This window comes from Hyperolius riggenbachi, chromosome 5, assembly GCF_040937935.1.
Source record: "Hyperolius riggenbachi isolate aHypRig1 chromosome 5, aHypRig1.pri, whole genome shotgun sequence".
NCBI classification, from domain to species: Eukaryota; Metazoa; Chordata; class Amphibia; order Anura; family Hyperoliidae; genus Hyperolius; species Hyperolius riggenbachi.
Window position 1 is genome coordinate 36,592,285 of NC_090650.1, and position 16,717 is coordinate 36,609,001.

General features: G+C 43.3%; 1 protein-coding gene and 1 long non-coding RNA gene across 3 annotated transcripts in view; one reads left to right on the forward strand and one right to left on the reverse strand.

The window, feature by feature from the left end:
- Window positions 1-16,717, forward strand: part of ZNF804B (zinc finger protein 804B) — a 475,183-nt gene that overhangs the window by 438,261 nt on the left and 20,205 nt on the right. The gene's annotated exons all lie outside the window — the stretch shown is intronic.
- The window catches only part of LOC137518123 (uncharacterized), a 123,259-nt gene that overhangs the window by 1,227 nt on the left and 105,315 nt on the right, over window positions 1-16,717 (reverse strand). The gene's annotated exons all lie outside the window — the stretch shown is intronic.

Below are 16,717 nucleotides of genomic sequence, written 5' to 3' on the forward strand. Positions count from 1 at the left end.
GATGGGCAAATATGCAGAAGGAAGGGGAGCTGATGTACAAAAAGCCCTGGACACGGTCCGTACATTTTAAACTTCCCAATCAGATGGATCAGCTAATTATGACCAGGTTATAACTGAGCGGAGGCTTTTTTCCCGCGTACGTTAAAAAGGGGCGCTGGGAAAAAAGGGCGCCGGGTTTTTAACGATAAGCATGGATAACGTTTAAAAATGTATTGTACTGTATTTCGTTTAAAATTAATGTTTTATAAAGTTATAAATCATTAAATAATGTGCATTAAATCGGCAATTGTAAAAACGTTAATCTTTCGTTTAAATAGTGAAACGTATAATAACGTTTAAAAAAAAAATTACTAAGTAACCCTCCCTGTACCTACCCCTAACCCCTAGACCCCCCTGTTGATGCCTAAACCTAAGACCCCCCCTGTTGGTGCCTAAGTAACCCTCCCTGTACCTACCCCTAACCCCAAGACCCCCCTGTTGGTGCCTAAACCTAAGACCCCCCTGTTGGTGCCTAAACCTAAGACCCCCCTGTTGGTGCCTAAACCTAAGATCCCCTGTTGGTGCCTAAACCTAAGACCCCCCTGTTGGTGCCTAAACCTAAGACCCCCCTTTTGGTGCCTAAACCTAAGACCCCCTGTTGGTGCCTAAACCTAAGACCCCCCTGTTGGTGCCTAAACCTAAGACCCCCTGTTGGTGCCTAAACCTAAGACCCCCCTGTTGGTGCCTAAACCTAAGACCCCCCTTTTGGTGCCTAAACCTAAGACCCCCTGTTGGTGCCTAAACCTAAGACCCCCCTGTTGGTGCCTAAACCTAAGACCCCCCTGTTGGTTTTTTCGTTTAAAAATAATGTAAAAAAAAAAAAAAAAAAAAAAAAATGTACTGTTTTTGTTTAAAAATAATATTTAAAAATGTATAAATCATTAAATAATGTGTAATCATGAGAAGCAGTAATAAAACATTAAGTCTCCGGGCGCCGCTTTTAAAACGTTATTTTTCTCCGGCGCCCTTTTTTCCTATCGGGCGCCCATTAAACGATATTTATTATAGGAGTGAATGGCGGCGCCCGATTTGTCCACTAGCCTCAGGCGCCCGAATTTACTGTTACCTTTTTTCCCTGTGATATTTCTATAAAGTAACTAACTAAACTTTGCCAACAAGATGTTCTTCATCTGCCAAGTCTGGAATACATTTCCCACCTCTTCTTATTCTCTGTTTCAGCGGTAATGTATTATGACGATGGCTGTGCTGAGTTTATCCCGCATTTCAGACATTTATATCATAACTGTGCAGGTTGGCGTTGTCATATGTGACACGAAGCCTTGACAACAGGTGTGTTATTTTAAGGCCTAATTAACACGTTAAGTAAGGAATGGCAAGTGGAAAATAAATCTTCCTGGGAGCGGATTCACAAGTTTTCTATTCCCCCTGTTACAGCGCCGGCGTGTCTTCACATACAATGGAGTCTGATTTTTAAACAAAACAGACAATGTGAGCAAAGGTACAAGACACAGGTTTGAAGCATTTATTTAAATCGTAATTGAAGATTTTAATAAAACAAAGTGTTTCACTTACATGGGGCTTCTGCCAGCCCCATGCAGCCTTCCTGTCCCGCACCGGCCCTCCATGATCTTCCGTTCTCCTGCCGCCAGATACTTTCGTTACCGTTGACTTGCAAGTCGACGGCAACTGCACCTGAGCATATCTTTTTCTGCATTCCAGAGCACAATAGCATCCTGTGCTATTAGCGCAGGACACTATTGCGGGCTGGAACCCAGTAAAAGATATTTATGGCTCGAGGCGCGCAGGTGCAGTTGCCGGGTCGGCGGTAAAGAAAGTAGCTGGCGGCGGGAAAACGGAGGATGGTGGAGGACCGGCGTGGGACAGGAAGGCTGCATGGTAAGTGAAACACTTTGATTTATTATAATCTTCAGTTCCGCTTTAAAGCAAACATGAAATGACAATAAACCTTTGAGATAAGTCATTGTATCTATACAACGTACTCTAAATAGAATTTCCCTGGAGTCTTTTATTCATATTTTCATTCTAACCACTTCACCACTAAGGGTTTTTTCCTTCAACATCCAGAGCAATTTTCACCTTTCAACGATGCTTCCTTTAATTCGGCAATAACTTTATCACTACTTATGACACCTAAATGATCTATACATTTTTTTTTCACCACAAATTAAACTTTCTTTGGGTGGTACTTTTTTCTAAGAATTATTTTATTTTAGATGCAATTTTTTTGTCATAAATACATTATTTCTCAGCTTTCAGTCATACTCATTTTAAGATAAAATGTGCCACAGTAGATAAAACACCATTTAAATGATGTCCCTAGTACAATGTATGGCAACAATATTTTATTTGGAAATAAAGGTGTATTTTTTCCATTTTGTGTTTTTGTACCCTATCAATATTTACAAGCCCTTATTTGCAAAAAATAACAGTAATACACCCTCATGGCATACATATTTAAAAAGCTAAGTCCTTAAGGAAACACAATTAAATTCTGTCACTTAAAGGGAATCTGAAGTGAAATAAATTTATGATATAATGATTTGTATGTGTAGTACTGAAGGATACTGAAGCGTTTCAACTAGGGATGACAATGCCTAGGAGAACTCACGGAGAAGTATGTGATCAGTTTGATCAGCTGATAGATCTGTAAGCCTCTGATTTGCCGTGATGACTTCCTGGTTTATTACATGATCATGACCAGCAAATCAGAACCTTACAAATCTATCAGCTGATCAAACTGATCACATGCCTCTCCATGCGTTCTCCTAGTTTCAGCATGTTATGAGATCATGGGGAAAGTAAGCAGAGTATGAAAATGAATAGGGAAGAGAAAAGTGGCCACTGCTGGATTTACAAGTCATTAATACATTTTCATTGATTGCAAACGGCTTGTTTGGATGACTGAGCTCTGCCGAGCAGCAAACCAACCTCCTGACGCAAATTCAATACGTTATTCCAGTAAAACAGATTCATCAGACACATACATGGCTGGAGAGCATTTCTTATCCAATCCATAACGCTGCAGTGAGGTGTTCTGCAAACATTGCGTACAATTATTGTTATCTATCCTCCACAATCATTGTCAAGGACTCACCACAAAGGCCCTCTGCTCAAGGCCAGATTTACACTTTTTGTGCCCCTAGGCCAAGTATTTTTGGCTTCCCTTCCATATGCAGCAGCTCCCCTCCTATTCCATGTGCAGCAGCTCCCCTCCTATTCCATGTGCAGCAGTGCTCCTCCTATTCCATGTGCAGCAGTGCTCCTCTCATTCCATGTGCAGAAGTGCTCCTCTCATTCCATGTGCAGCAGTGCTCCTCTCATTCCATGTGCAGAAGTGCTCCTCTCATTCCATGTGCAGCAGTGCTCCTCTCATTCCATGTGCAGCAGCTCCTCTCCTATTCCATGTGCAGCAGTGCTCCTCTCATTCCATGTGCAGCAGTGCTCCTCCTATTCCATGTGCAGCAGTGCTCCTCTCCTATTCCATGTGCAGCAGTGCTCCTCTCATTCCATGTACAGAAGTGCTCCTCTCATTCCATGTGCAGCAGTGCTCCTCTCATTCCATGTGCAGCAGCTCCTCTCCTATTCCATGTGCAGCAGTGCTCCTCTCATTCCATGTGCAGCAGTGCTCCTCCTATTCCATGTGCAGCAGTGCTCCTCTCCTATTCCATGTGCAGAAGTGCTCCTCTCATTCCATGTGCAGCAGTGCTCCTCCTATTCCTTGTGCAGCAGCTCCTCTCCTATTCCATGTGCAGCAGTGCTCCTCTCATTCCATGTGCAGCAGTGCTCCTCCTATTCCATGTGCAGCAGTGCTCCTCTCATTCCATGTGCAGCAGCTCCTCTCCTTTTCCATGTGCAGCAGTGCTCCTCTCATTCCATGTGCAGCAGTGCTCCTCCTATTCCATGTGCAGCAGTGTTCCTCTCCTATTCCATGTGCAGCAGTGCTCCTCTCATTCCATGTGCAGAAGTGCTCCTCTCATTCCATGTGCAGCAGTGCTCCTCCTATTCCATGTGCAGCAGCTCCTCTCCTATTCCATGTGCAGCAGTGCTCCTCTCATTCCATGTGCAGCAGTGCTCCTCCTATTCCATGTGCAGCAGTGCTCCTCTCATTCCATGTGCAGCAGTGCTCCTCTCATTCCATGTGCAGCAGTGCTCCTCTCATTCCATGTGCAGCAGCTCCCCTCCTATTCCATGTGCAGCAGCTCCCCTCCTATTCCATGTGCAGCAGCTCCCCTCCTATTCCATGTGCAGCAGCTCCCCTCCTATTCCATGTGCAGCAGCTCCCCTCCTATTCCATGTGCAGCAGCTCCCCTCCTATTCCATGTGCAACAGTGCTCTTCTCGTTCCATGCGTAGCCCCCACTTCCAAGTGTAGCATCCATTTACTGCAGCCCCTCTCTTTTACATACAACACTCTTGGGCATCATCTCCCCTTTGTCATGTGTTGCTCCACCTTCTCTTTCATGTGTAGCAACGCCTATTCCACACCCAGGGGCTGCAGCTGCCCAAGGCTCAAGCCTCTGTGGCCTTTACAGAAATCCAGCCCTGGCCATGCACATGCAGGGAGCAAAGCTACTACCTTGCCTACGGCCTCATCTCATCTTAAAGAGGATCTGTAATGGAAAAAAATCCCTCTGGGGGATACTTACCTCAGGAGGGGGAACCCGTTGGATCTTGATGAGGCTTCCCCGTCCTTCTCTGTCCCTCGGTTCAATTGCACAGGTCCCCCGAAGTGCGGAGAGGTAAATATTTACCTACCGCGATCCTGCGCAGGTGCACTAGCGGCTTTCTGTTCAGGTTATGGTGGAAATAGCCGAACCCGATCGGATCCACTCTACTGCGCAAGCACGAGTCCTTTGCGCCTGCGCAGTGGAGCGGATACAACCGGGTTTGGCTATTTCCGCCTTACCCGAAGGAAGAGCCGCTACTGTGCCTGCAATGGATCTCGGATAGGTAAATAAATCTTAGCTTGTCGGGAGGAGGATTCGGAGGAGCCAGCACTGGATTCCTGCTGTCTTCAGAGGTCAGGGAAGCCTCATTGGGACCCAGAGGCTTCCCCTTCCCAAGGTAAGTATCCCCCAGAGTTTTTTTTTTTAAATTACAGTCTCTTAACCTACTGAGCGTTCTGGAGGAGCTGAGCTCGTCCAGAGGCGCCGGAGGGTGCCGCTCAGGCCCTGGTGGGCGGATTTTAATACTTTTTATTTAAAACACGCAGCAATCACTTTGCTTGCTGTGTGTTGTAGACGATTGCCGCCGCACGCCGCCGATGCGCCGCTATCCGCCGCGTAACGAGTGCCCTCCCCCCCCAGACCCCATGCGCTGCCTGGCCAATCAGTGCCAGGCAGCGCTGAGGGGTGGATCGGGACTCCCTATGACGTCACGACGTCGATGACGTCATTCCGGCCATCGCTATGGCGACAGGGGAAGCCCTGACGGAGATCCCGTTCATAACGGGATCTCCTGAAGGCCATAATCGCCGGCGGTGATCGGAAGGGTGGGTGGGATTCCGCTGGGAGGGGGGTATCATGTAGCTAGCGCTAGGCTAGCTACATGATTAAAAAAAAAATCACGTGTAAAAAAAATGCGCAGCCGTGCGGCTGCACATAATCAGAACGCCAGGGAGGTTAAACCATTTCTGCCACGTGGGCGTGAGCTTCACGTCCGCAGCGGCAGGTGCTAGAGCCGCAGGGACGCGCTAGTCACGTCCCTGCAGTTTGGGGGGTCTGCAAGCGATCCTGCGGGCAGATGCCTGTGATCGCGCTGCTGCTAGCAGGGGGGATTGGCTGCAGGGGACAAAAGTCCCGTGCCAATCCGTACATGTCCGCCGTGAATAAACACTGTTTTTGTTCAAGAACAGTGTTTATTCTGTAAATGGAGCTGCTGCGCTATCTCCCGCCGCGATTTCCACCCGTTTCCCGCTGCCTGATCGTTAAATTTATGAAAGGAATCAATGTTTCCATTCATAATCTCCCCGCCGCCGCTGTGATCGGAGGCTTCCGATGGAAGCCTACGTCACTTCCCTGGTTACAATGTAGTGATACATTGTATCCCAATTAGCGTACATTGTACGCTAATGGGATTTTTGCTCAGTAGGGACATCTTGTGGCCAAATAGTAAAACACTCCTACTGACTTTGGGGAGTAAAAATAAATGATTATTTATATCAAGGGGACATAAAACTAATGAATAATGGGCTGAAAATTTGTGATGGATGTAAAACTGAAAAAATGCACCTTTATTTCCAAATAAAATATTGTCACCATACATTACACTAGGGGTATAACTTTAACGTTGCAATAACCGGAACAAATGGGCAAATAAAATGTGTGGATTTTAATTATGGTAGCGTTAATTATTTTAAAGAGGAGCTGTTAGGTATAAGGTCTCAGAGAAAATAAACACATATATCAGTAGCTAAATATTGGCTGTACTTACATTACATATGCATTTCACTGTCCACGTTTGTACTTCACATAATTTTTATATAGTATTTGCAGAGAATGATGCTCCTGACAGCTCATGGCAAGTTCCATGTTTGTCTGTCTCCTATGAAGCCAAATGTGTCGTCATGTCCTGCCTGCTTCCTGATGATTCCACTCACAGAAAAGCCCGTACTGAATAACAGTACTGTGCAGTGAATATTAATTAGCCATGTGGCTAGGAACAATAGTGGACTCCTGCAGTGTACTCTGCCTGGAGATTTATCAGTGCTATTAGCTGGACATGCTGTTGTAACTTGAGCCTACTTCTCACTAGCATCCGAGGGGAGGGCCCCAGAATGCTTTGCTGTATGGTATGCGTCCTCTCGTCCTTTTTATGGGCTTGGGAATACAGAGCCTTGCTGTCAGCACACATCACAGTAAGAGAGATTTTTAACTTCAGTATTGCCTTTTTGACTTCCTTCTAAACTGTTTAACACAGGAGAATAGAGGTTTAAATCAGCTTTTGCAGCCTGACAGTTACTCTTTAAAACTGTAATGGCTGAAAACTGAAAAATAATGCAATTTTTCCATTTTTTTTCTTATTATTCCCATTATAATACATTTAGATTAAAATAATTCTTAGCATAATTTACCACTCAAAGAAAGCCTAATTGCTGGTGGAGAAACAAGGTATAGATCATTTTGCTGTGATAAGTACTGATAAAGCTATTGGGGAATGAAAGGGAGAAGCGCTGACAGGTGAAAACTCCTCTCGTTCATAAGGTGAAAAATCCCCGCGGGCTGAAATGGTTAATCCATCTCTGGCTATGGGATTCAGATACGGCCAGTGAACAACTGCAGCCAGCGCTATTTTTTTTAGACACAGGTGATTTCAGATGAAGCCTCTGTAATTTAGTACACAGCGGATCTGCCTGCAAAATCGCCATTGGAAAACTCCCGCAATTTGCGGCTAGTGGAAATAGGCCCAAACTACTTATTGTTTATACTACAGCATTTATCTATCCAGTTTCTGTCTATAGATCTGTCTATCTGCGTGTGTCTAGCTCATCTGTCTGGCTCACTGTCTCTAAATGTTTATGAAACATTCTATAAATTAAAATGTAATCTCTTTTATAATTAATTTGCAGCTAGGTAACAGAATTACAGTCGGCATATGGCGCTGAATATAGAAGTAGTATTGATACAACAGTAATTATTATTTGTCTCGGGTTTGCGTATACTGTGTTTTCCCCATGGCCACATAACTCATTATAGCTTATAATGATACGGTAATTAAAAAACATCTCCACAAATCTATCCAAAATGCAGTTGTGTGAATTAAGTTGCTGGTTTGCTGCACACGGAGCTGGCTGGTGACTCAACCTGATACAGGCATCAAGGAGAGAGGCAAGGGTGTGCGCAGAGAGGGCCCCAATGCCTTAAAGGACCACTCTCGCGAAAATCTTAAAATTTAAAATATATGTAAACACATCCAAATAAGAAGTATGTTTCAAAATGAGTTTCTGTATGTTTTCAAAATGAGCCATAAATTACTTTTCTCCTATTTTGATGTGACTTACAGTAGGTAGTAGAAATCTGACATTACCGACAAGTTTTGGGTTAGTCCATCTCTCCATAGGGGATTCTCAGCATGGACTTTATTCTTTATAAAGACACGCTCTGAGAATGATTTATATAAAAATGCTGGCTAACCTCCCTGCTCACCATACACTTTTTTGGCAGTTGGGTGGAGCAACTGGCATTTACTAAGTGCTTTTGAAAATAAAGAGAACCCTGACAAGACCCCTTCCTTCCCGCGTGGAGATGGGCTAGTCCAAAACCTGTCAGTTCTGTCAGATTTCTACGACCTACTGTAAGTGACAGCAACATAGGAGAAAAGTAATGTATGGCTCATTTTACTCTGGAAGAGACATACTTTTATCTGTATATGTTTACATATATTTTAAGATTTTCGTGGCAGTGCTCCTTTAAGGTCAGTACCCATGCTAGATGGATGTCACCTGACCCCTTGAGCAACATTGCTTGGCTGAGGTTCCCTTAACCGCAGTATTAGCTCTTTATTGGTCCTGTGCTTGTAATAAGCACTTTTATAGATGCTTTGAATGATAATAATCATTAACAAACTGTTCCCCATCCCCTTCTTGCACCTGTGACACTGTGGTCGTCCTTGACAGGTTTTGGAGTTGGCTTGGGAGGCCCAATGTAAAGCTCGCACTGGGGCCCATAGCTCCTTAGCTACACCACTGCTAAAGATGTGTTCTGCTGCAATGGGGGGGGGGGGGGGGGGGTTATTTGGAGAAATCCTCAATGCTTGGAAAAATTGAGGGCAAAAGAAGAGAGGGCCACGGAGGCTTAAGATGGATGGACAGCATATGCAAAGCTATGAACATGCCTTTGCAACAGCTAAAAGAAGCAGCGATTGACAGACACATCTGGCGTTCAGGGGTACAAATGGTCACAAAGAGGCGACTGAATGAATGAGAAGGAGGAGGAAATATGGCAGCATCCATATCCGTCTCACTTAGTTGTCCATTAAGTAAAGTGTAGAGAGTCTTACAATTCTTGTTGCTTTCCCGCCCCAACAATAGTACAGTAGCAAGCTACAAGACGGACTTTGGCCATGAGATGATAAACAATAAGGGCCTGTTCAGACTATGCGCGTTCCTAGCCGTTTTCAGGGAACGCGTACGGGTACCAAAAACGCATAGGAACGGCTCCTAATGCTTTTGAATGGGCTAGTTCACATGTATGCGTATGAGACGCATACGTTTCTTACCCGCATTTTTGCATGCAGTTCTGTGCGTCACGCATAGAAACGGACGCAATGAAAGTCTATGGACGCATATCAAAACGCGTACTATTGCGTTTTTAGCGTACGTTTTCCTTTGCGGTTCCCATAATTCTTTTTTTCCCCCTGGGTCACGTGTGTGTGCAAAACGCAATAGAAAATGCATTAGAACGCAAGAAAAACGCATGCATTTTTCAACTTGCGTTTCTTTGATTTTATACGCATTCTTCATACGCTGACAGTCTGAACAGGCCCTTAGGCCTCGTTCACATCATACGCACTTCCGTGTGCATTTGGAAGTGCATATGACATGTCACACACAAGAACGGCAGAAGGGCATACACAGCCCTTCTGCCGTTCACATCAAATGCTGCGCAGCAGTACGATGCACTATGATGCGCTTGCGTACTGCTGCATGCATTCTGCCCGCAACCGCAAAGCTGACCCATTCACTGTCAATGGATGGGATCAGCAGCACAGCAGGTAGCGGCGCAGATGGCGTGCGATGGTACGCGCTGCCATCTACACAACATAGATGTGTACGAGGCCCAAGGCCTCATTTCCACTTGTGCACTTCTGTCCGCTTTTCAGCAGCATGTCTCAATCTGTAACATTGATCTGCTGATAAAAAGCAGACAGAAACTGATAGCAGCGCGAGTAGAAATGAGGCCTACTTTCTATTTGCTGCCATAAACACATCGGCTTATTATATCTAATGGTGGCCACTAATGATCCAATCTTTTTCATCCAATCTTACCATTTCTATGTAATATAAGGTAACTGCCTGAAGTATCCGTTCAGTATATTTACTCAATTTACCCTTATACTACATAGATTTGGTAAGATTGGATGAAAAAGATTGGATCATTAGTGGCCACCATAAGTGCATATTAACAATTCCTTTCCTCTGACTCTGGCCAGGCAGCAGTTGACTCTCTTTTATAAAGGGTATTAACACCTGCGCAGATGACTAACAAGAATGTGTCCTCTTGTACTGTGCTGAGCCAAGGACAGTTCATATACGCATGGCACACAAGTTCTACATTCCGTAGTGAAGGCATCACTGCGTCTGGTTAAAGAAAAGACACACGTGAAATACATACACAATAACAAGCATTCCACCTTGTTCATTTTTGTTTGTGTGTACAGGTAGTCCCCGGTTAACTAACCAGATAGGTACTGTAGGTTCGTTCTTAACCTGAATCTATTCTTAATTTGGAACACGGCGCCATCTCTGTCCCCTGTACCTCCTCTGTGCCCCCCTGGGCCTCCAGTGTCCCCCTCTGTGTCACCATTGCCACCTGTACCTGCTTATACAAGTTTAAAAGGCATTTTTTATTTTTTTGACTTGTTCCCATGGAAACACAGAATCCATGCTATTCGTATCGGTGGGTCGTTCGTAAGTCGGGCATTCGGAAGTCGGGGACTACCTGTATTTAACCCTCCTGGCGGTCTATTAAAAACCGCCAGTGGGCAGCGCTGCCGGTTTTTTGATTTTTTTTTTAAAATCATGTAGCGAGCCTAGGGCTCACTACATGATAGCCGCTGCTCAGCGGCATCCCCCAAGCCCCTCCGATCGCCTCCGGCGATAGGCGATAAGGAAATCCCGTTCAAAGAACGGATTGATGTCACCGAGGTCATGGACGCCGTAACGTCTAAGGGAGACCCGATCCGCCCCTTAGCGCTGCCTGGCCCTGATAGGCCAGGCAGCGCAGGGGTCTAGGGGGGGTTTCTGCGGCGGCGCGGATAGTGACGAATCGGTGCGAGGCGGCGGCGATCGGTGAGCTGACGCAGCTAGCAAAGTGCTAGCTGCGTTCAGCAAAAAAAAATTACGCAGATCTGCCCAGCAGGGCCTGAGAAAACCTCTTGCGCGGCTTACCCCGAACTACGTTCGGGGTTACCGCCAGGAAGGTTGAAGTAGACCTGGACTCTTGTACAGGACAGAAGTAAAGCATAGAGTGTATTTAGAGTTGAGCCTGTCTAATTCCCTATCATCTGTGAGTAATCACAACTGTAATTTGATCTCTCAGTCGTGTCAGCTGACTGCCACGGCAGAGCAGCTAATTTGTAAACACGGGATGTTAACTCTATGTCTGCTTCCATGAAAGCAGGAAGTAGACACACTACAGATTTATTGCAGGATTTGTATCAGCTGTAACAAAGAAATGTTTTTCTTTGAAGGTTATTATGCCGTTGCTTATCTTTTAAAGCAGATAGGAAGTGCTGAGTTCAGGTCCGCTTTAACAGAGAAAAAGCAATTGATATATGGAGAGGGAACAGGAGAATCCCAGGGCTGTTGCTTCCGCCTTGCGGAGTGCCGCCATAAGGTGCAATGTAAATGATATACCCGTAACCAGCAAAGGTTGTTTAATTTGGGTTCTGGCTGTTGTGAAATAGCTGGTATCCGGCACTTGGATATTCAACAATGAAGGCGCCAAAATTATATACCTGTGCCCAAATTAAATGGAAGGTAACAGTTAAAGGGAACCTAAACTGAGAGGGATATGGATGTTTCCTTTTAAACAATACCAGTTGCCTGACTCTCCTGCTGATCTCTTTGGCTGCAGTATTGGCTGAATCACACACCTGAAACAAGCATGCAGCTAATCCAGTCTGGCTTCAGTCAGAGCACCTGATCTGCATGCTTGTTCAGGGGCTTTGGATAAAAATATTAAAGACAAACGATCAGCAGGAAAGTCAGGCAACTGGTATTATTTTAAAAGGAAAATATATATCCTTCTCAGTTTAGGTTCCCTTTAAAGTAAGAGATAGGGGTTACCTAAAGGAATTTGTTGCAACTGTGTCACACCTCCCACATCCTCTGATCAACAGGTGCAACACAAAACCTTTGGCGCCTTCAGTCATGCTGCCCCTACCCTTTGTAACGTCTTACCACACAAAATCAAAACCGATCCCACCCTGTGGGTATTTCAATCTAAACTGAAAATCTACCTTTTTAGTCTGGCATTTATGACCACATAACGTTTTCCTCTGTAACACATCTCAAACCGCAACTATGTACTGATCTGCAGTGGTGCTCATCACAACCTCGTGATCACGACATAGTCGCGATTCATGAGCATTTTCCCACCCTTCAACGTCCAGATCCAAATCTGCGATCAATTCTGGATCACGGAATTCAATTACAGATCTTCTTTGATTACTAATATTCAGACTGTGATCACGGAAAAATAGCCGTGATTAAACCAGCTGACTTTAAAGAGAAACTCCAACCAAGAATTGAACTTCATCCCAATCGGTAGCTGATACCCCCTTTTACATGAGAAATCTATTCCTTTTCACAAACAGACCATCAGGGGGTGCTGTATGGCTGATATTGTGGTGAAACCCCTCCCACAAAGAAATTCTGAGTACGCACTCTTGGCAGTTTCCTGTCTGTGAACCTTGCTGCATTGTGGGAAATAGCTGTTTACAGCGGTTTCTAACTGCCAAAAAAGCATGCAGAAGCTACATCACCTGCCAACAGTAAAAATGTCACCGTGTGATAAATGTCAGAGTGTAAATCAGGGATTTAAAAGATTTTACAATGGGCAAACACTGACTAAATCATTTATACATAGTTATTATAAAAATGAAGCACTTTTAATTACATTATTTTCACTGGAGTTCCTCTTTAAAGGTCAATAGCAAAGCCCCCCTTACATGTTATAAACACCAAATTTCCAGGATGTGTTAAGTCGTTTTTCAAAAAGACCTTATAGTTTTTGAGATAATCGATTTTAAAGGTTCAAAGGAAATTTCAAAGGAAAAAAGTAATACATGCGCTAAATACTTTAACTGTCATTACCGCATTTAAATGTATACTATTTTCCTTTGAACCTTTAAAAATCGATTATCTCAAAAACTATAAGGTCTTTTTGGAATTTTTTTTCTCCTTGTTCCCACTGTTCTACTTAATATACTCTGCAAGTGTGGTGTTTCTATCATGTAAGGGGGCTTTGCTATTAACCGCTAAAGTCGGCGGGATTTAGTCACCAGTACTTTTTCACTGGAAACTTTAAATTCGATTTTCTCAAACACTTTAAAGAGAATCTGTACTCTAAAATTCTTACAATAAAAAGCATACCATTCTATTCATTATGTTCTCCTGGGCCCCTCTGTGCTGTTTCTGCCACTCCCTGCTGCAATCCTGGCTTGTAATGAACAGTTTTAGGCAGTGTTTACAAACAAAAGACATGGCTTCTAACTAGAGTGTGATAGGCTTGAGAGTAGCTCAGTCTCTGACTCATAGAGAGCTAGGAGAGGGTGTGTATAGCTTCTGCCAATGACAAGCAGTGCAGCACATTCCACACATTCCAGCCTCAGCCCGACAGACCCGAAAGAAGAGAGAAGATTAGATCATGTATCAGAGATAACACAGCCACTGTGCAACTAGAAAAGGCTGCGGTAACACAGACCACATTAGAACAGGTATAGGAACTTATAGGATAGAAGAAATAAGGCTGAACATTTTGTTACAGAGTCTCTTTAAGGTCTTTTTGAAAAGTTGTAGCCACTGATCACCTTTATAATCCATGCAATTTTGTGGACTGTAGCATGTATAGGGGCTAATCCGTGATCACAGCCGTGATTCCAGATATTGGAGGCAATCACGGAAAAACTCGAGTTAAATTCGTAAGTCAGTTTCAAACATGGATACGGATTTTTTTTTAATTCACGGCCAAATAAGTCGAATCCGTGATCGGGGGTATCCGAGCATCACTACTGATCTGAGAAAAGCTTATGCATTTTGGGTCCTACTGGAGAAAAGTGCTTTACAAATGTTTTGCTGTTGTTGGGTACTAGATTAGCAGAACTAGTTTTAGAGGATATTATAAAATTAATAATAAGGGTTAGGGAATAAGGGTTTGGCACCAGGAAGGTCTATGTATTTTAGGAAGAAGGCTGGAGTGGGTTATAGTAGGGCTTTACTTTAGTGGGAAATATGGTTGCCAAATCATCCTTTGATATACTGACACATTTAAGTTATGCAGGCTCTGGGGCTGCTTACACATAATCAGTGCCTAAGCTGAATCTATCTAGCCCCAAGACCTGTATAATTTATATGCGTCTGTATTTAAAGGGATGAGTTGGCAACACTGGTGGGAAGGTGAGGGATAGGTACTAGAAAGAATTGAACTTTACGGAAGGGCACGTTAGGGTTAAGCATTAGGAAGGAGTTTACTTGAGGAGGAGGTTAGGGTTAGCTGTTAGGATTGAGAAGGCCAACATGTTGTGACAATCAAGTGACAAGGAGAAGCACCACAAGTGCTGAAGAAGGGATTGTCACAAAGCTGATTGTACAATATCGGTAACCATTCTTCTATTAGACGCCATTCTATTAAAGAGGGTCTGTAGTGACTTATAGGAGAATTCAGAAAAATATTCAGGATTCCCACTTCTTTTTCTCCTATGTTGCCGTCACTTACAGTAGAAAGTGGAAATCTGACAGAATTGACAGGTTTTGGACTAGCCCATCTCTTCATGGGGGATTCTCAATGTTTTCTTTAATTTCAAAAGCACTTAGTGAACGGCAGTTGCTCAGTTCAACTGCCAGAATAGTGTACAAGCAGGTGTGTGTGTGTTTGGGGTGGAGAGGGGGGGGGGATTAGGGGGTGGCCTGCATCTTTGTATATAAATCCTTTATAGGGAATGCTTTTGTAAAGAATACATGAAATATTCAGAATCATCCATGAAGAGATGGACTAGTCATATACCTGGCAGTTCTATCAGACTTCTACTAACTTCTGTAAGTGACAGCAACATAGGAGAACGATAATTTATAGCACATTTTATTTTGGAAGAAACATACCGGTACTTCTTATTTGTATGCGTTTACATGTATTTTACAATTTTTCACGATAGTGGTCTTTTAAGCAGCAGCCGTAGCAAATGTACTACAGACAGCAACCAATCAGAAACCATATTCCACTGCTGTGACAGCTGGGAAATGATGGCGGGTGAAACGTGATTGGCTGCTGTGTATCCTTTCCGTCTTCTCATTACATTAGACATGTACTTGTTTACTCTGTTTGGATGGAACACTTTAATCTAATTTACAAGGCCGTTTTATCAGTGTTATAAAGCGAGATATATTATTTGCTACGTCCATAAACAGCCGTGCTTGTAGCCTGCGCGATAGGCGCAGCCAGGCCGGAGCGCGGTCCGATAATGATTTTGTGTTTATGATGTTGGACACATTTCATAGCAGCGCAGCGCCGCTCTGTTAAGAGACTCTCTTCAGATTGATTATATTACAGAAGCGTTGCTGCAGGCTACCTGGAGCTGGCATGCAGAATTATATATAATTTAGTCTTAATTGACACGTCTGAACAAGGTGTCACAGAGCAAATTGCCTGAGAACATGGATCTCTGCACTGCTGCATCAAATCAGCTTAACGTCTGTTCCTCTGCATCTTCCTGCAACCTATCCTGAACTGCAGGCTTAAAGAAGAACTCTGCTGTATATCACACTTCTCTACCCTGGTCATTTTCACAGTTCAGCTCAGCTCTGATTACTTTGGCAATAACTTTATCAATAATGATCACAACTAAATGATCTATATTTTTTTTTTAGGAAAAATTAGGCTTTTTTGTGGCTGATATTTGTATTCAGTGATTACCTTATTTTCAATGCATTTTATAGCTTTAAGGTAAACAGTTTTATTGTACATTCAACCCACACATTTTATTTGTCTCGCCTGTTTATTTAAACAGTTCATTTGTGTTCATAATGTATTAGTAACAGATTGTATACCCTACTCAATTGTTAGAGCTGTCTTCTCCTGGAATGTTTATTTTACACTTGTTTGCTCATTAGCCCTGCCATTGAATTCCCTGGAAGTTATTATCAGCTCAGAGATAAATAAACAGTGTTATCTAGGATTTTGTAGGGAGGAGAGCGCAATGACTTATTTTCACGTCATGGGGCAGGCACTGGTTAAAGCAAACCTGAAGCGATAAAACCTTAGTAGCAAAGAAATGAGTCTCATATTTTTATTTTCAATTATATACAGTAGTTTTTTTTATAACATTGCATCACTCTGTCATATTTGTAATTTACAAACCACACTCTGTATTTTAAGTTATAAAAAAAGCAGAAATAATTACTCTTTGAACTTTCCTGCAGCAAAACCTTATCTTACTGTTTCTTGACTGTTTGAGCGCTTCAGAAAACAGGACTGTGTTCGGCCCAGTGGATCAATGTGCTCAGAGAAACTCTTTTGCATAGAGAACAACTGTAGTTTTTTTGTTGACTTCTTCCTGTGCTGAAAAACAATATGAGACTCTTTTCTTTGCTATACAATTCATTATATCATAATTTAACTATAAGAAGCATTTCTGATGCTTAATCCAGAATAATTAAAGTGAAAATGACTATCCTGAATAATTTAGTACATTCTATTATATAACATTATAGTTCTTCTGAGCACTTTAGCAACAATGTAGCGTCTGCTTCTCTTACAGTT